The sequence below is a fragment of the Stegodyphus dumicola genome, chromosome 6, assembly GCF_044657685.1.
Source record: "Stegodyphus dumicola isolate Sdum_Otavi_A_Nest chromosome 6, ASM4465768v1".
Classification (NCBI taxonomy): Eukaryota; Metazoa; Arthropoda; class Arachnida; order Araneae; family Eresidae; genus Stegodyphus; species Stegodyphus dumicola.
Window position 1 is genome coordinate 103,268,712 of NC_140773.1, and position 21,179 is coordinate 103,289,890.

Here is a 21,179-nt window from a genome sequence, read left to right on the forward strand (position 1 = left end):
TCTTCTGTGTAGTATCCTGCTTTGCTGTTCTCAAGGCAAAACTGTGGTTCCGCAATATTCGATTGTGGTCATTTTTAGATCGCGTATGCCAAGTCCTGTGCACAAATTTTTAAATATACTACTAACAAATTGTTTTTCATTATCTGATATTAATTTTAGTGGGGCCTCGTATTTTAAAAAATGAATCTGCGACTATTTTAGCTGAAACTCGTTTAAGAGGGACTATTTCTACCCATTTTTAAAAATGGTCTTCAATTGTTGACAAATATCTATTTTTATTTATTTTTGTTCTAGGGTAGGGTCCGAGCAAATCTATGCCAACCATTTCATTTGGGAAAGTGGTCTTTATATTTTTTAAATACCCGGCTGGGCTGTAATTAACATCATTTATTAATTGGCACAAATGGCACGACTTAACATACGCCGTAACTACTCTTTGCAACTGCGGAAAATAAACCGCTTCGCGTACCCTCTATACGGTTTTTCGAATTCCGAAATGACCGACGGACGGCAGATCATGAAATTCTTTTAAAATATTTAAACGTAGACTCGCTGGGATCACTGGCCGGTATTCCTGATTATCATTTGTTACTTTTGTACAGAATAACAGTTTATCGATTATTTCGTAACGCTCCGCCCTATTGCGAATAGCTTTTAAATCTATATGTTCAAACTTTTCAGGGTCTTCAAGATAAGCGTAAATGTCTTTAAATTCCGGATCCTTTCTTAATTCCTCAACTATGGATTCACGGGATTCAATAACTTTTGAAGTGAGCATAGCACATTTAACTGTATTCCCCTCCTCATCAATTTTTATTCTTGAAAGGGCATCGGCAACTAAATTTTCTTTTCCCGACATGTGTTTTATAATTAAATTAAATTCTTGTAGTTTTAATGTCCACCGTATCAGGCGAGGCGATAAATGTTTTCCCGAACACAAGCAACCGACTGCCGTATTGGTTCGAGTATACTGTTATCGGAGAACTTCCGAAGTAGACGCGCAATTTCTGAACCGCTAATAAAACAGCGAGCGTTTCTCGCTCTGTTGCTGAATAGTTCCTTTGAATAGAATTCAGAGTTTTAGAAAAGAAGGATATCGGTTGCCCTTTCTGCAAAACCGGATGCATCTGCAGCAATCTCTAGATCTTGTTCGGCTTCTGGGAATTTAAGGACTGGGGCATTAATTAGGGCATTTTTCAGTTGTTCTCCTCGGCTGTCCAAGAAAATCTAGTTTTCTTTCTTTTCAGCATTAAAAGAGGCTCCACGATTTTGGCGAAGTCTTTAGTGAACATTCTGTAATAGGAACATAAGCCCAAAAACGAAGATAATTTCTTAGCCGTGTTTGGAGAAGGTTAACTTTTAATCGCTAATATTTTGGAATTATCAGTCTCGATGTCCTTATTCGAAATATTGTACCCAATGTACCGCAACTCCTTGGCAGGGAACTTTCATTTTCTTGCATTTATTTTGAAACTGGCCTCATTAAACAAGGCAAAAACTTCTTCCAAGTGTTTAACGTTTCGTCTATTGCTTCGCTGGTGACTATTATATTATCGAGATAAATTATTGTACTTTTAACCAAAACTGGCCTTAACTATGTCATTGCTTTTTGAAAAGTAGCCAGCGCTCCGCTTAAAACCAAACGGCATTCTTAAAAAGGCATAGACGACTGACTTTGTATGAATGCAGTCTTTTCAACATCTTAGGGTTTTTGCGGCGATTTGAAAAAAACCAGACGTGAAGTCTAAGGTTGTCATAAACCTAGTAGAATGAATTTTCCTGATGATTTCATCAATTATTGGTAGGGGATACGTGGGATATTTCGTTATACTGTTAAGTTTGCGATAATCGACTGCAAACCTGTACGCGTCCGGGTGCTCGGGCGGTAGCCAAGTAGTCCAGCAAAGGACCACCCGACTTGCGTATGAACTAGTGCTTGGGACAATGACTTTATTTTCTAACATTGTTTTATATGTTGTTCCATAATCTGTTCCTTGACTTTATCATATCGATAAGGTTTCGACTGGATTGGAGGGGCATTGCCTGTATTAATAGCCTGATTCGCTACCTGGCAAAAGCCGGGTTTTTCATTGAACAAAAAATTAAATTTCCTTACCAACTTTTCAATTGTTTCTTTCTCTTCAAGCTTTAGGTCTTCAAAGCCCATTTCCGGCATAGGCTCTTGCTCTTCTTCCACGGGGTCCATGTTCACCTGAAACGTAGAATTCTGAAAATTAAGATTCGCGCCAGCTGCGCATAAAAATCGACCCCTAATATTGCGGATGTAAGTAAATTTTTTACAACTAAATAGTTAACTTTTAACACTTTGTTTTTAATTTGTACATGCAGTGCGATTTTCCTCAAACATACGAATTGCTTGCCTTGGGCAGCAATTACTCGTTGTCCAGTGGTTTTAAACAGCCTATAACGACGAAAATTTTTCTTAAAAGAAATCCTGTGAGAGAAATGAACACTGAGCTCCAGTGTCCAGGAGGGCAGTGGTTGGCACGTTATTCAAAAGAATATGTATCTCCCGTAGGGCTAGATTTTGCACCACCACTGTAAACGCATTTCTGAAGAGCTTTTCTTCCCACTCGATGACCGTTCCCCCTTCTCGATCACCGGTTTTCGTAAATTTTGGTTCCCCGCCCCCCTCTTTTGGCTGATTTTGTATCCGCTACCCTTAGATTTATCCGCTCTTTTGTTATTGGACTTTTCACTTTTTCATGTCTGCCTATACGCATTTTGATGAACTTGCGGTTTCTTCTGAAGAGTAAACCTTGATTGTTGGCCAAACTGGTTCGTACGCGTTTTCTCCGAATTCCTTCTGCTTTGGAACTTCACCGCGAGTTGGAATAGATCTTCTAATGTGTGCAGGTTACATAATTCGAGGAAATCTTGAGCTGACAGTAGCAGACGCGGTAGAATTTCCTCGATGAGTTCATTATAGGGGCTCTTCCCGTACAATAAATTGAAAATTTGAAGAATAAACTCTGTCAACTCATCGAAATTGCTTTGATATTTATTAAACAATTCTGATGCTAGATTCGCACGATCTTTCACAAGTGCAAATGCTTTTAGCAATGCAGACTTAAAATTTTCCCAGCTGTACGATTCCGAACCTGGGTCCCCCAACAAGAAATTTCCAATTCCTTTATACCAGTTGAGAGCTTGACCTCTTAGGTTTGTTGTAGTGATGGTGACTTTCTGCAGCTGGTTTACTGAGTATAAATTAAAATGGCAGGTCCAGTTGCTTCAGAAAGGTCATAACTGAGTCTTTGTCGTCAAATGTTGCGGCTGGCTTCATCGCCGCACGCATCATTTCCGCGATATATCCGAATCCTTCCATTGGATTTGTGGACGTCTGAGAGACCCGAAAGATCGGAAGAGTCAATGTGAACGTCTCGGACTTGAACCTTTTCGGGGGCCAATTGTAGGATTCTCCACTGTGTAATTCTCAGTTAACCCTCCAGGCGGCAAGGCCGTATATATGCGTTCGAAAATAATGGCTCTCATAGCGGCAAGGCAGCATATATGCGTCCAAATATTTTGGTCCTCATGGCGGCAAGGCAGCATATATACGTAAACCTAAATTTTGGCACGAAACGACAAAGCAGCATATATACGGCCTGTCTCAGAATGCCCTCCCCTCACTGCTCTTAATGTAAACTGACAGGTGATAATTTTTCTCTGCGGGAGGTAATTGAGGAGAGGAAACTATCTATTCGCTAGGGGCAAATGGGTTTTATCGTTAGGTTTTGAATAACAGTTCGAAATAAATAGCTCGTTCAAAACTTCCAGCTGTTCTGTGCTTATACCAGCTATAGTAAACTTAAATGTTTATATATAAATGTAAAGAGAATTTTCATTTTCCAGCCTAATTATTCTCCAAATTTTAGATGCAGTTTGGCAAAATGTAATTGGAATTAAAATTAAAATTGCAAGAAACTGCAACAATATTTTGAAATATGTGATTTCAATTATATTACAATTGTAATTAGCTTCGCAATTACAATTAGAAAGTAAGTACTTTTTAAATGCAACAATAATGTATGTAATTGCATTTTAATTCTTAAGTCTTACAATTACAATGCAATGATAATCACAAACATTATAATTATATAATCTAATTACAATTAAAAATTTTATTGCATCTAATCACAACTACGGTAATATAGCTAATTACAACGTAATTTTAACTCCAATTGCAGTTGGTAATTATAACTACGTAATTAGGAAAGTAATTGTCTCTGATAATTAGAATTACTTAACATAGTGAAATTATGATCATAATTGTAATTCTAAGTGTAGTATGCAATTGTAATAAAATTATGCAATTACTAAGTAGTTATAGTTACAGAGTAGCTGTTTTTTTAATTACAATTACAATTTACGTAATTTCATTTAAATTACAATTACTCTATATGTGTGAAATCCAATTTCATATTCAATGCAACTGCAATCATATAATCTAATTAGACTGTCATTGTAACTCCAGTAAGTAATTATAATAATGTAATTAGGATAGCAATTGTTTCTGATAAAAGCAGTTACGTAGCCCAGGAAAATCATGATCTTAATTGCAAATGTAATTGCAGAATGCAATTGAAAACACATAGTAATTGGAATAATATTATGCAATTAACTTGCAATTACAATGTAACAATTTTAATTACATATACAATTTACTCATATGCATTTTAATTATAATTGCATTTTAATTGTGAAATCTAATTGAATAAACAGTTAACTGTAATTATATAATCTAATAAAAATTACAATGCAATTGTAATGACCTCTTAATTAAAATTGCGCAGCAGATGATTGTAACTATTTAATCAGAAAAACAACTGCCCCTTATAATTTCAGTGACATAGGCTAAGGAAATCGTGATAATTTTTGAAAATTACAGTCAATAATATTATGTTCGAAATGTTTCTGCATTTTGGACAATGAGTTTTTAAATAATACAACGGGATAATCACCTATAAGAAAAATATTAATATTTTCTGTTATGTCTTCTGAATCATCTTACATATATTATAGTTTGTGGTACCAGCATAAATAAGAGTTTATTTAAAGGAAATATTTTATATAGACCGAAATGCACATAACGTTAGTAAGCAAATATGTATGTTTATGATCTTCGATATACATGTGAACTTAAATTACAAGATTAAGGGAAAGCAAGCAAAGAGTTTATGCCAGTGCAAAGGGATGTTTTCGCAAAGGATTTTTACGGGACGCTTGTCTTGTTTACATTACACAAGAAATAAATCATAAAAATTACATTTAACCTTTTCTTTTCAGAAAGGTTTGGTTTGGTTTATTTAATTATGGCAAAGCACACTAGGGCTATCTGCCTATGAGGAGGGATGCCTTCGTGGAGGACTTTCTAAGGGAAACTGGCTGGCTCGTATACACGTTACACATGGGGAAAACCACGAAAACACCCATGCAGCCAGCCCGTTCGCGAGATTCGAACCTCGGACCGAACTACCAGTGTTCAGCGACTTTACCGCTCGGCCGCTGGTGGATCTCTTTTCAGAAAGGAGATCATCAAGGACTAAACTAAGCCTCATAATTTTATCCAACCTATTGCTTTAGCTGGTAAAAAAGGATTCTGATCAGCAATCAGTATGCTTAATTGCTGTGTGTATTAGACATTTTACTAAATCCATTTATTATGAATTACCACCCAGACAGTAAAGCGGTTTGTGACTCTGGTTGCCGTACCGAAGAGCCTGGGTTCGAATCCCGGATAGGGCATGAATGTAATTTCTTCGTCCTCTTCATAGGTGGCAACGGTGGTCCACGTATTAGTTCCCTCCTTAATAACATGACCGGCCTTAGTAGTGATCAATGTCCATAAACGGCTACTACTTGCCATTGGAAAAAAAAAAATTACGAATTGGTCTTTTATTCAACATAACACACATTTTCCATAAATAGTTAAAATGCATTATTCAGTTACAAGTGAAAGTACTTGCATGAACTATTTTCCATCATTGTTTCACGTAAGAACAAATAAAAGTACAATTTTCTTGTGCACCTGTGATTGTCATATTATTTGGATTACGGTTAAGACTGCAAAGATGCTACTGTGGAGGACTTTCTAAGGAAAACTGGCTCATGTTCACATCACCCGTTAATAAAAGCAGAAAAAGATCTTTACTTAATTGAATGCAACGAAACGTTTAAGAAGAATGATGTACTCATAGAGAACTTTCTAAAATAAAATGATTTGTATTCATGTTACACATAAGGAAATCCACGGAGCTATCTAAACATTTAGATTGTTTGCCAAAATGGACATCCGATTTGAACTAGTAGTATTCAAAAGACTACTTATTACTCTGCTGAGCGAAAAATCTAATTGCTTTTGAAGTTATATTGTAATTCGAACAATCATTGTATTACAATTATTATTTTTTTTTCCCCAATGGCAGATTGTGAACAGTTACAGTGCAACACAGTCCATTAGTCTATACAAGGCCAGAAGTTGCAGTCACTTTATTATGGAGGCATCTAATATGTGGGATCATCGCCTCCTATGAAAGGACGAACAGTTAAAGCCATGCCTTCTCCGGGATTCGAACCCAGGCCCTTCGGTATCGCAGTCAGGCTTCCCTAACCACTATACCATCTGGGCGGCACAATTACAATTATAACTGCATTAGTTGTAGTTTTAACTACAATGAATTACCAGCTTTTCTCAGTCAATAACAGATAGCTTAAACTTTAAAGATAAATGGAAGGTCTTATAATTTGTCGAATGGCAATATTTTAAGAAAGTGTAGTCTCCAGGATGGTCGAAGTTTAATTACAGTCTTACATTTCGCATACTCGCAGCACTTGCCCAAAGGCTGTTCCAAGATTATTTCTGTTCACCTCATCCATTAATTTTGGAGACAGAATCATGTCTAGAGACATTTTTTTCTGAGGACAGTATTTTATATAATAGAAAAAAATAATAATAATGCGTCTCCCTCAAGGTGCAGGAAACAACAGGTACTGATAAATTTAATTGAAATTACAATTACAATTGTAGTTAATACAAATACAATGTTACTTTAACGGTTAGAATTACATTATAGTTCTAATGGCAAAAATATCAAATGAGTGTTATAGATTAGTATACTTTTACTTATCACAATATTAAAGTTTTAATGCCGTTTTATTTTATTTAGCTTATCACAATATTGAGCTTTTTAATACCGTCGGTACTGAAAAAATGTTTTTCTATTGTCATGAAATGTATATTCGATAATAGTTTCTCATTGATGTTTTCCTTATATATTTTTCTGCATAATTCATAAATGTTTGCAATGGAAATAATTCTGAGGCTTTTATAATACTTCTAAATTTTCATGAAATAAAGTTCCATTAAAGTTTACTTGAAGGAGACTCTCAGTGCAAGCACTCGAAAAGAAGTTATGCTATATTTACATATTATGAAACGGTTGAATGTACAGTATTTACTTGTAACAGCGGTGCTCAATATATCGCGTTTTCTGAAAGAATGCATATGTTGCCTAAAATCGAATTTAAATCACTATAATCAGAATAATTGGCTAAAGTATTAAATTGTAATTTTTACAGCATCAATTGAATTAGTGGATTTTATTGAAGATAAAAATGTGTTGATATTGACAAGCTATATTAGTTTTTGTACAATAATGAATGCTAGCTAGTAGCTATATGAATATAATGAATGTACTATAATGAATGCTACCTAGTAGATACTCTAGTTAATAGCTAGAGTAAAACTCAGGATATGGTAACATTAAATAAATAAATAAATAAAATTTTTAAAAAAAGAAGAAGCAGAAAACGAAAGCGAAAAGGAACTGAATACATTCGGAAAGAGAAGGCTTACTATGGTGAAACATTAGAAACGTGTAGACAAAGTGTTAATACTATATGTGAGAAAATACTAAGGACAAATTGAAATACATCATAGCTACGTTTGGTGCTTTCTATATTATTTGTATCAATATTAATATAAGTACCGAAAAATACTTAAAAAATAGGTATTTTCGAAACTTTAAAGGAACAAAATTGCAGTCTGAAAATTTATAGCAGCGGAACTTTTGAAGTAATTTCATGCCTTCTGTAGGTCGCCATGAACATAACAATTTATAACTGTCAGCTTTTACAACTAGGAATAAGATAAACTCTATTGTCTGGTAAACCGGACTGTCTAGTAATGTTTTCGGTACTGTCTAGTTTCCGGGAATGGCGATGTATGCAAGCTTTTTCCTCTTTCTGCCCTAAGAATAAACAGCTCATAGGGGAATTCTGAAAAATATATAACCTTTTCATATATGTACTCATACCCTGATATTCACAATAGCGTTTCTTTATTTAGATAGCTTTGAGCATGCAAATTCAGTAAAAATCAGAAAACAAGTACCATACTTTTAACAAAGCAGGTTATCTCAGTAAATGAAGGGAATTAAGTACCGGCGATGGCAAGATTTTCCCATGGTTTGAAGACTAAGTAATTTATTCCTTTCAGAAAATTTTCTCGGAAAGCAAATCATCACTTACGGATAGAAGAATGTTCTAAGAACTACGGGACAAATTTATAATGGGAATAAAAGAATGAAACAAATCGGAAACTCTTTTCTAGTAATCATTTTACTCCTCGAAAGTTGGTTTCAGTATCACCTTTTTAAGGAAATGACACATGAAATGGATTTCAGAAACTGAATCTTGAAATCATCAATAACTATCCAATATTCTGCATTTGTAAATATTTATTTAATTTGCATTTCAACCAAATGTTGAAAACAAAGCGGAAAAAAGTCTCCTTACAAAAGGAAAAAAAAAAAAAGATTCCCATTTTTTTACAGTGATATTCCATTAAATTATATCAGAAAATCATATCACTGATGGATGCAATAAATACTAATTTCAGACATGTTGCCTGTTTATGTTGTTAACTCTCTTTTGCAACTGAACACTGGTAGTTTTGCCTAAGTTTGAATTCCGGCGAATGCGTTCGTTGGTTGGTATTTTGGTGAATTTTAGGTTGAATATATCAAACCAGTTTCCGTGAAAAAGTCATGTACAAACGCATCCTTTTCCTCAAGCAACGTATGCTGCCTGACGAATGTGCAAGAATTTTTCTTCTTTTACACAGCTTTCATAATCATATATTACCCACCAGCGGCCGAGCGGTAAAGACGCTGAACACTGGTAGTTCGGTCCGAGGTTCGAATCCCGCGAACGGGCTGGCTGCATGGTCGTTTTCGTGGTTTCCCCATGTGTAACGTGTATACGAGCCAGTTTCCCTTAGAAAGTCCTCCACGAAAGCATCTCTCCATTTAGGCAGATAACCCTCGTGTGCTTTGCCTTGAATAGCACCATACCAATAATACCATAATCACGTATTATATTATTGAACGTTTTTAATTTGCAAAACTATAAGTTATGGAAAACTCAATGACATATTTATTTAGATAAATAAAAAGATAAAAATTAAATGCGTCATCGACATCATTTTGTTAGTAATATCATTATATAATCTATTGTACTTTTTTTTTTTTTTTTTAGTGTACTGGGGAATTAAAGAAAATTTCTCAAAAGTATCATCATGTTTTCGTAAACTGATATATAGTGTTAAATTATTATATTAAATTTCAGTTTATTATACCAGAAATCGTAAATAGCTGCATTATGTATAGCTCTTGCTTCGCTGAGCTTTCGGAAGTTAATCTGCGTCCATCCGCATAATCGAGGAGCAGGTCGATTTGTTTCTCAGTGCAATCGCTGTGGGAGCTTAATTCTACTGACCGATGTTCTATAAATTTAAAATATTTTGCCCTGCCTAAATTCTGTAGCTCTCTACATTCTAAAACTTTTGCCGTTGTCAAGTGCCAAATTCCTAGAATTTCGCCATCCCTAAATTTTCTTGTTCGATGCCTCTTTAAATTCTAAGAATTTTTCAGCCATTAATCTGCCTCCTGGCCAGACGTGTTTTTCGATGCCACATATGTCACTGAAAAAGTTGAAAAATCGGAATTTTAAAAGTAAACTTCCTACTTTTCATCAAATAAATTTTATCGATTAGCAGTGCTATGGAAGCATTAAAACATTTATGTAATAAATACACAAATACTTCAGAAACATTTTTTCTCTCTACTGAAGAAAGGCCTGTCTCTGACTACCTGCGAATTTGATTAAGTTTTATCCAAAATCTACGTCAAAGCGTTTCTTTTTGGCCTAATATTAAATTTTACATTGGCATGTTCCTGTCCCTGCTTGATGTTGACAAGATTTATTCAAAACTTACTGTTCTTATTTTTTATTTTAAAACAAACAATTTAAATGGAAATTTTCAGCTTGCTTTTATTTATTTAAATAATAACATTTGATAATGTGAATTGAGATCAAAAAGTAATTTGCGTATTTGAACCCAAAAAAATGTTAAACACCAATTTTAAAGCTTTTGTTTTGGTTTGCTTTATTTTTCCTTCAAAGCACGCGAGAGCTATCTGCCTAAAGGGAGGAATGCCTCCGTGGAGGACATTCTAAGAAAAACTTATTCGCGCCCACACTATGCACAGAGAAAACCACAAAAATTCCACTTTGAAAGGTAAAAGTGTCTAATTTTTTAGAGCGAGATTTTCCTAACAATGAATTTTAGCAATTTAATACAAGTGCTATATTTAATTAAGAATTAAAACAATGTTCTTTTGTGATTAATGTAAGGTAACTCTTCTGTCAAAAATAATCATATGAAAATGCACCGAATTTCAGTACCATGTAATTTAGTTCGGAAACTGAGAGGTATCTGTGACTTCTTGTCTATATGTAGAAAATTTTTAATAAGGTTATTATAACTGAAATTTGTTTCAAAATATTCAATATTTCATAAATTCTATCAATCAATAAATGCGATAAAGGTAAACTCACCTTTTATAAATATGAAACAAGATAAACGAAATAAATTTGTGGTAAAACGAATTACAAACATTATGTCGAAATGACTGACACTGAACATGTGTTTGTTATTTTAATAGTAATTTAATTATCAATTACATGTAGCTTTCAAAAGGAATTAGGTATTTTAAGCCTCTTATAAATTTTTTCTTAGCGTTAAAGCTCGATAACATGAATCAAAAGCAGAAAATTAGTTAAACTACACTATCTCACTAGTCGTAAGATTATATTACTGAAATATGCATATAAAAACAAATTAACATTTTATAAACGTACATTAAAATACCGAAACGCAATAAAAATCAATAACATTTATACTTAAAAAGCAACAAAGCCGGGGTCATGTGAATCACTAGAAGAGGCGCCAAATTGGCTATACGAATTCGAAAATTACTTTAATTATTAGAGGAAATAGGCTTCGTCAAACTTAAATCAATAAAACAAACCGAAAAAATTGCAAGAAAACCTGAAAATTAATGCAATATGCATTTCAGTGTTATTTCTTATTTATCAAAAACGAAATTTTTAACGTTTTCATTTGAAAATTATAAATAATTGGCTACATTATTTCTCTGAATTTATAAAACTACGATTAAAAAATACTTTAAGAATTATGGTATAATTATGCTATAAGAGTTATGACATTTTGATTTAATACAATTACTTTTGCTTAATACAAGTGTAGCTATTTTTATATTTATATGGACGCGCATTGACCTTTCTGCCTCAGGTGAAATCTTGGCACGGCTCTGATAAGCAATTAAGATTAGAAATATGCACAAAATTAGTAACAAAGCAATACAAAACTTCCTTTTCTGTTTTGGATTTCCAAAAAAAAAATATATTATTTTTCGTCTAACCAAAGCATGGACACAAAACGTGTTCCTTCCTTCGTAAGGGCAAAAGCAGCCCATCTGCTTACTCGCCTCTAGGCGGTAATCAAAGGACAGTAGGAAACCATCACTTAAGTGAAACGACTTGTTGATCGGTGGTGTGGCTGGCTGCAGTGGACGTGGTCAGAGCGGACACATTTTTTTCCCAAGAACAGATAAAGGGTGCAGATAAATAAGTAAATAAATATTTTTAAAAATCTTAAATATAATTTAAACAGTATTTTAAGTGGCAAATCTCTTTCAAGTGGGATAACTTTTTTTTTTTTTTTTTTTTTTTACCGAAGTTTTCTGTTTTCGCATTCGATTATCGAATTACAAGGCACTGGAATTACTCTTGGCACTGTAGTATGTCGGTATTTTAGTGACGAAATCATAACCTTTCTGATATAATTCTGAAAGTTCTTGAAATATCTTGGGAACGGGAACTGACGTTTCTTCTCGGACTCTTTTCCTGCAAGTCTCTAACTTCCTTTTAACTTCCATCTCAGTAATGTTGGGCACGCAGGAATGTTCAGTTTTCTTCAGTACTTCGTTCTGAAAATTTGTCTTTACATTTCCTTTACAACAAGGATGTCAAACTCGCGGCCCACAACAAATATTTTTGCGGCCCGGCCAATATATCGGCAAATAATAAAATAACATATCGACGAAGAAAAAAATGAAATGTTTACTGCTAAGTAATTAACGATAATTTATTCAGTGTTGTTAGATTACTCACAGCGAGCTGACACACACACTACTTAAATTACAAATGCGTGTGAGTAGCTTGCGTTCAGCTACCTTCGGCTTTTGGGGGACACGTGCACTCAGAACTTGTACGCATCCCCCGATAGCCGAATGTAACCGAACTCATGGTCTCAGTTTTCCAATCATAGTTTTGTACGATATGTTGGTGCATGCATGTGCATGCACTTTACTTTATTATTAATTATTACTTAATTCATATTGTTACGGATTTCATAGTTAAAATCCAGATATTTATAGATGTTTCCAGTATATTCGAGAAATTAATTATAAAGCTTATAAAAGCCGAGAACAAACAACTCATCTCAGTAGTAGCTGTAGTTCTAGCGTAGAACTGTTTCTTTACTTAATGCTGTGATTGATTTGTAGCGATTTCGCTGTGAGATAGAATTAGTTTCTCTGTTTTGAATTTATTTTTGCTAAACGTTTGACATTTTGTGATATTGTTAGAATATTTTTGAAGAAATATTTCAGCATTTTGATTTATCTCTTGTGGAAAGAATAAATTTTTGTTAGCTTTTTAACGTTAACCGTGTTTATTCCAGCACTTTGTATTCAGTATGTCTATATCAAAACCATGTGGTAGTAAAATTAAACGAAAAATCGCTGACGAACATAGAATATTCCAAGTAAAATGGGAATTAGAATATTTTTGCTGTGAAATAAAAGATAAAATAATCTGCTTGATATGTAATAATACTATTAATGTACTATTAATAATACTAATAATTCTTCGATTTTCTCCATAAGTATTCCATATGCAAATGGAGGTGATCGAGATTCAATGCAACTCAAATTTGAAAGCAAAATTCATTGAAGTGGGCGTGCCTGAATTTTACAAATATTTACCAGCCAGGTTTGAAAATACTCGAAAATTCGCATATGAAATTATTTCCATGTTTGTTATCGGTGCAAGCAATTATTTTCGGTCATGAAAGGTATCTATTAGAACTATTAGTCTCCTATTAGAAACCGTATTAATGATGCTCACCTTGGGTCAGCGTTGAAAGTTATCACTGCAAACAAAATTTCTCCCGAAATAGGAAAGATAATAGCAGAGAAGAGATGTCAAGTATCAGGACGTAAACATTAAATTTTTCTTGTTCTTTTCTATATAAATATATATATATATAAGTTTATTATTGTATTATTCGAAATAAATCTACGTTTCTATGAATATTGATTTTTTTGGGGGGCCCGCCTAAAGTTAAACCTTGTTTGTTTGGCCCAAGTGTACCTATAAGTTTGACATCCCTGCTTTACAACGATCTGTCTTACATACCCAGCTCATTCCTAATTTATATTTTCGGTGTAAACGGCATGGCTAATCATCTACAACTAAATATTCTTTTCCTTTATTTGTAGAGAGTAATTTTGTTGAAATGGCTATGGGTTACATCACAGACTTTTTCAAGGCTATAAAACGACATAACCACTTCATAAGGATAAAACATCCACTGAAAAACCTTTACTCTTAAAATATCGGCTTATCTCTACAGCAGGTACAAAGCTCGAAAGTACATAATAGGTGACATGTGACTAATTAGGTAAACAATACAATAGGTGCAAAAATGTCCGCTCTAACCCACCCAGTTAACCTCACGTGTCCGCTGTAGCCACTGTCCGCTCCAACCACGTCCGCTCTGACCACGTAACCTGTTGATCGCTCTACAAGAAGGGGGGAAGAAAATCTAACAAAGGCCGTTTTCAGGACAATTTTGGTTCACACTAAATGAAAAAAAAATTGTAAACATGGTTAATTTTTACTGCAGTTTTCGAGACGTAAATAGATTTGAATGCAAGCCGCCCGGTGGGTTAAAAGTGAAGAATCTTAAGAACTAGTAAGCGAATAATCGCTCGAGTTCGTGAGACAAAAGATTTAACAGAACTCCGTCTTGGGAGTTGTACAATAAAACCGACACTTCTACTTGAAATTAAGAGACTACGAATCAAACTAAACTGATCTTAACTAAAGAGATATAGTCGAAGCTATCAAGATTCTAACAGAGTTGGCCCCTTAACGCTAATTGGCTTCGAAGCTATCAAGGGCCTAAAGTACGGCCGCGCATGATAATAGCTTACGAGAGAGTAGACTAAAAAAGCAAACGCGTGCAGCCAGAATATCTGGTATCTCTCCCTAAGACAGTAGAACTTTGCGGTTAAATATCGCTCTTCCTCATTAGCAGTTAGACGTGATTCTAAAACTACGTTCTGGCCGGAAGTGGCAAGTTGAATTTAAAAATCGATAGGAAAGGAAGTTTAACTCAAAAGTTAACTGTTAATAAAATTAACATAACCCTTACAGGCTTATTAGATATGTCTAAGGTACTTTATCGTAGATTACAAATTCGTACATGAAATTTAAATTAGAAAGATATGAATAATATATACACTCAAGAGCCAAAACATCATGACCACCTGTCAATAACGAGTTGGGCCACCTTTGGTGCGCAACACAGCTTCAACCCGCCTTGGCATGGATGCCACAAGTCCTTGATAGATGGCCGGAGACAGATTGTACCAGACGTTGTAGCAACGATCACGCAAATCCGAGATATAGCGAATTGGTGATCTTTGACCTCTGAACTGCCGTCCCATGACATCCCAAATGTGTTCTATCGGATTGAGTTAGGCGGCCAGGACATTAACTGGAAATCAGCATCATGTTCCTGGAACCACTCCAATACAATTGTAGCCTTATGAAACGGGGCGTTGTCCTGTTGGAACATTCCATTTCCAGCTGGAAAAACAGAGGCCATGTAAGGGTGCAACTGGTCCTCAATGATGTTCAGATACCCTGTAGCCTCCAGACTGTTCATGGTCTGCTCTACCACAACCACGGGTCCCAGAGACGCCCAAGAGAATGTCCCCCAGAGCATAATACCGCCACCACCAGCCTGTGTATGACCTACTGTGCATTGAGGGAGCAACTGTTCGCCTGGAAGACGGCGTATCCTGACACGGCCATCGGCGTGATGAATGACAAAATGACCAAGCAACTCTCCCCACTGATCCATGGACCAGTCGCGATGTTCCCGGTCCCAGCGCAGGCGCAGTTGGCGATGACGTTTGCTCAGCAAAGGCATACGAGTGGGATGTTTGCTGCGTAGCCCCATATCCAACAGTGTCCGCTGAACAGTGTGATCCAATACTTTTCTACTTGGCCCTGCATTGTATTCGGCTGTCAGCTCAGCCACTGTCTGGCTCCGGTTTTGCTTCACCATACGAGACAGTCTCCGACGATCATTTTCTTTGATAGCATGTGTACGTCCAACACTATGTTGTCTACTGCTGGTTTCATCGTCATTCATCCACTTTTCATACGTACTAACAACTGTATCTCGCGAACAACCGACGAGTCGTGCAGTTTCGGAAATACTTGTTCCGAGCCTTCGAGCTATTACAATCTGCCCTCTCTCAAAGTCGCTTAGATCCGCAGCCTTTCCCATCACACACAGAAGTAAGTGAAAGAATGATTCTTCAGACTCTCCAGCAGCAATTAAATACCACTTCTACCTGATCACGTGCCTTCCACGTCATCCAGGCGCGTTCATCACAAAATGTAGGGCTGGTCATAATGTTTTGGCTCTTGAGTATATATATATATATATATATGTGTGTGTGTGTGTGTGTATGTAATGATATTTTTAAACCAATTGATTAAATTAAATTCTAATAATATTGCTTAATAATGTGTTGGCGATTCTCTACCTAAATTGCATCCCTGTTCCTAGATTTTGTCGAAATCCTTTCTTTAGTATAAAATATATTAACCTGTTGGCGCCCGCCAAATCGCCAAACTCATAAATCTGTCATATTACATAAAGTCCTTAAGAACACTCCTGATGAGAAGATAGCGTCACCTCGTGAATTCAATTAATATCGTTGATTGGATGAGCCTCGTGACGCACACATATGTATAAATAGGGCTTCTGCTCAAGGTACGAAAAAAACACGCTTGTGAGATGGATGCTAAAATAAACCTACCACTTTATATTCCAAAATTTGTCTCATTCCTGTTGCCCCGGCTGCACAAAACAAATAATGTATGAGAAATTACATTTCATACACACACACACACATTCTATCAAAATGCTGTTCTCAGTGAATATTCACACTCACACACATTAGATCAAAATGGTCTTCCTCTGGTTGAATGGTTTTTGTTCTTCCCCGTTAATCTGCGACAATGTAGACACAGCACACAGACCGTTAATCTGCATGCTAACAGTCAGAGATCCTGGATTATCAGCAGAGTTCTTTTTCGGTTTTTAGGGTAAATGTACCAACAAGAGGTCCATTCAGTTACTGGAGTGTCTTATAATGGACTCGCCTGAAATGGGCTACTAGTATAAAGTATGAAATTTTTAAAGATCAGCGTTATATTTTGTCATGAGTATTGTTATAAACATGATTACAGAAATATGTGTAAAGTAATAAAAATTCAGTTGGTTATATAACAAACTATTTTACAGAAAAAATTTTCGTAATTGAGGAAGTTTCAATCTTAATTTGTTTACAATTTTTATTTTACGACCCTTTTTTAAGGGGGAAAGGTATATATTAGTTTATGATTGGATGATGATGATTCTTAGCTGTAATTCCAGTACTAATGCAGCAACGTCTGAAATAGCTACATGAAAAACATCGTTTCCAGTTAGAGCAAAATCATTGCCTCCTTCTCTTCTTTTTGCCATTGAACACGTATCGTACAGTTCTTTTATTTCCTGAATCACACATTATATTTCTATGCATTTTATTTCCGTTCCATGAATGCCCAAATATAATTTGTCTTTTCGACGCTTCAAATCTAATATACTATTTCAAATTATTCTAGTTGTGAATCACTTGTCCACCACTAGAACAATCTGAAAAATAATGATACATGTGGAACTGTCTCCTCAAAATTAAAAACTTGATTAGCCGAATTTGTCGGTGCCGCTTTGCACAACAATCAGACAGTTGCCTTATTCATGCTAAACGTGGCGAAAGCTTTCGACCGCGTCTGGCATGAGGGGCTTATCCAAAAGCTCATTACTCTGGATTTTAGTCGAGACATCATTCTCCTCATCAACTCTTTTATTACAAATAGAAGTTTCTTTGTCAACATTCATGACGATAATTCTGATTGTAAGACGCTCAAAGCCAGAGTGGCTCAAGGCTCTGTTCTTCTGTTCTTGGACCTGTTTTGTATATTTTTTACGTCTCAGACTTCCCTAAAATAAATTCTGATGTAAATTCCTTCCTCGGTTGTTGCGTCGATGATACGCCATTAAGTCCATTAAGTCTATATACGTCCCATACGTCCGTCGCCATTAAGTCTTTTAACGCCGATACTGCTATTAAAAATATGCAGAGATTTGTCTCTGATATTGAAAACTGGTGCGAGCAATGGCGCATCTTCATCAACGCTCAAAAATCACAACTTCTGTTAATTAACAAAAAACGCATAATGACTCCTGCTAGAAGAAAACTTAACATTTTCAATATTACTGTTCCAGAAGTTAAGAAAACTACTTATCTTGGTGTAGTCCTGAAGAAGCAATTCAAATGGAAAGACCATATTATTAAGGTCAGAAACAAAACTCATACAGTAATGAACAATCTTGCACCCCTGCTGGGTAATTACTCTAAATTGGACCTTTCTCGAAAAAGACATCTTTATACGGCCATTATCAGGCCAATTTTTTCCTATGCATCCCCTGCTTGGGCTACAGTTACTACTAAAGATCTTTATAAATTGCAAGTACTACAGAACAAGTTTATAAGACTTATTACTAACGCACATTTTTATGTGTCAAACGACACTCTTCACAGAGACCTTAAACTGGATACCGTTGAAAAATACCTCCATAAAATGAACAAAAACGTTTTCGACAAAGCCATACAATGCGACTTTTTAAGTCATTTTAAAGTTTTTGACTATCTACCCTTGAGAGAAGACAGTTACATCAGACCATCGCACCTCACCCGTGACGATAATTTCACTACTTATTTCGCTTTAACGGATTTTCCTGTAAATAGTGTAAATTTGTATATAGTGTATATATTATATTCTATCATTTGTATCTTTTATTTATGTGTCTTGTATTTGTATTGTATGTTATATCTTACAATATCTGATTTAGATAATAAAACTTTTCTCAGACTTATTCTCATGTCTTAACCACCCACTTATCATGATACAACACTACCAGACACCCACTTGTATTTAGCCTCTCCATGCGCGCGGCTTTCTTGGTTTTCTTTCTTCTTGTGACGCTGGTCACTCCCCTTTTCCCCATTTCCGACGCTTTCCCACTGCCCGACCAGACTGTTCAACGTCTTGTGCCCTATTGGGATACTTAGTCATAGAGCCGGCAACGTTACGTGCTCTACAGCGACAGCCAGAAGATTATCAAAAAATAAATAAATAAATAAATAAAATAAAATAAAATATTCATTTTATGACTTCTCAGCATAATACACAAAATTTAAAATATATATCCAAATAGATATGTGACATGCTAGCTTAAAGCGATACTTTTAGAGAGAAAAAGTAACTGAATAAAGATTTTTCTCTTAAAAAAGCAATGAACTTTGACCACTTCTGGAAAACTTGGTTCAAGTTCATGAACTAGCAACCTACTGAGACTGTGCTTTTGTAAGATTATAGATAAGGGTGTAAGCAAATTAGCTGTTCCTTAATTACATTCCATATCTGATCATATTTTCTAACTTTAATAATTGGCGACCCACTACAGTTACACTTTCCTTAACAAGAAAACTAAACGAGAGGAATAAATAGTCTCAGGGCCAGCATCAGAGCCGGAGCAACCAGTGCGGCCGCACCGAACGGCGCAAGTTGGTGGCGGCAACATTTTTAGAATTGAGGATCCTCAGAGATTGCCCAAGACGTAAAAAGCCTGAGTATAATCGAAGCTTGTGCAAGACTGCGATTAGTCAAAGTACCCAAGCTGTAGACACAAATGCCATTTGATAAATTAGTTCTCTGATTTCTGACTTATTGAAACTGTAACGACTTGTTTGTCTTTTGACTTGCTTTGGAATACGTAATAAGTAATAAGTAACACACGTAATAGGTAAAAAAAAATTAACATAAATATGAAGAGAAAGTCTTACAGGAAGACATTTCTTTCCTTAGGACAAGGGGCCCACCAGCGGCCGAGCGGTAAAATCGCTGAACACTGGTGTTTCGGTCCAAGGTTCAAATCCCGCGAACGGGATGGCTGCATGGGCGTTTTCGTGGTTTTCCCCATGTGTAACCTGTATACGAGCTAGTTTCCCTTAGAAAGTCCGCCACGAAGGCATCCCTTCCCTTAGGCAGATAGCCCTAGTGTGCTTTGCCGTATTCTCAATACACAGACCTTAGGACAAGAGGCTTCGCATGGTTTGCCTTAATCCGACTGAATAATGAAATATTTCATCATTCCTAACGTAGATCATCATCAAAATTCACTTTCTGACCTTAACAAGTCAACTATAAATGACTAATTGGCTCGAACGAATTGAAGCTTCGGCTTTCTCCGCATAAACTTAGGGTACAAAAATATTAATTTTATTAAGATTTAAATATAACATTACATAAGACCCAAACCACCTGCTATTTGTTTTGGTGGGCTGAAGGAAAATGACTGAAATTATACTCTTATGTACGTCACATCCTGAAGCATTTTGCGGAGGGCCAACAATTGTGTTCGGCTAAAGAAACTCGTTTTATGATTTACAAATGATCATATGACATGAACAAACAAGTATATTAAAATTGGCGCCACAACCGAAGAAATGTTTCGAGATTCTAAGTTTCTTGCTTTGAAAAATTATTCTTGCGTTGAAAAAAAAGACTTTTATACTTATTCTTTGTCTATCTACTAGATTTCTTGGAGGAGGAGAGAGTTACGATTTACTTTTCTATTCTCTTTCGCATTCTCTATAGATATTCTAATTGCAGATGAAGCGTAAAACCCGCAACTTATCTGCCAGCGTTAAAATGTGACAGACAGAAATGCATTCTCTTAACGCTTGTTTGAAAGACAGTTTACTAATTTTAATGCTATTTCATGGCAATGAGAAAAATACTTACAACGCTATGTTTCACTTAGATAAGCAATCAAAAGAAAGACACCGTACGTAAAATTCTAAAAGCAAAGATTCCTCGAAATATTGCGTTTGACGAAGTATTGAAGGAATTTGTTTTCCAGTTTAATTAAATAAAAAAAAAAAAAACACTCTCATATTCAGCTTAACTGGGAAATAAAATTTTTTGGCCGATTAAGGCAATTATAATGCATATGTTTAACAAATTTATTTAAAAAATATTCCATTAGTATCTGCGAAGTGGGAATTTTGAATTGTTTTAATATTAAGGATACAGTATAAATAATTTTTATCTGAGTTTTAATAAGAAACCTAGTGAGCTGAAGCACATTTTGTGTACTAATTTTATTTTCCGAAATAGTCATATTTCAGAGAACTATACTTTTTAAATACTCATTCATTTCTTTTGACAATGTTTTAAAATTCCAATTTATCAATTCCTCCCCCCCTTTTAACGAAAATTAGGAAATTTTTTTAATTAAATTTTTGTCTTAC

General features: G+C 35.3%; 1 protein-coding gene across 4 annotated transcripts in view; it reads left to right on the top strand.

Moving 5' to 3' along the window:
* Positions 1-21,179, top strand: part of LOC118199228 (flavin-containing monooxygenase 5-like) — a 62,848-nt gene that overhangs the window by 20,484 nt on the left and 21,185 nt on the right. The window contains exon 2 of one of the 4 annotated variants that reach the window (XM_085818752.1): positions 2,147-2,284. The exons of the other annotated variants lie outside the window; for them this stretch is intronic. The gene's annotated coding sequence lies outside the window, so the exon portion shown is untranslated. The remainder of the gene's footprint in view (positions 1-2,146; positions 2,285-21,179) is intronic. 4 annotated transcript variants of the gene reach the window in all.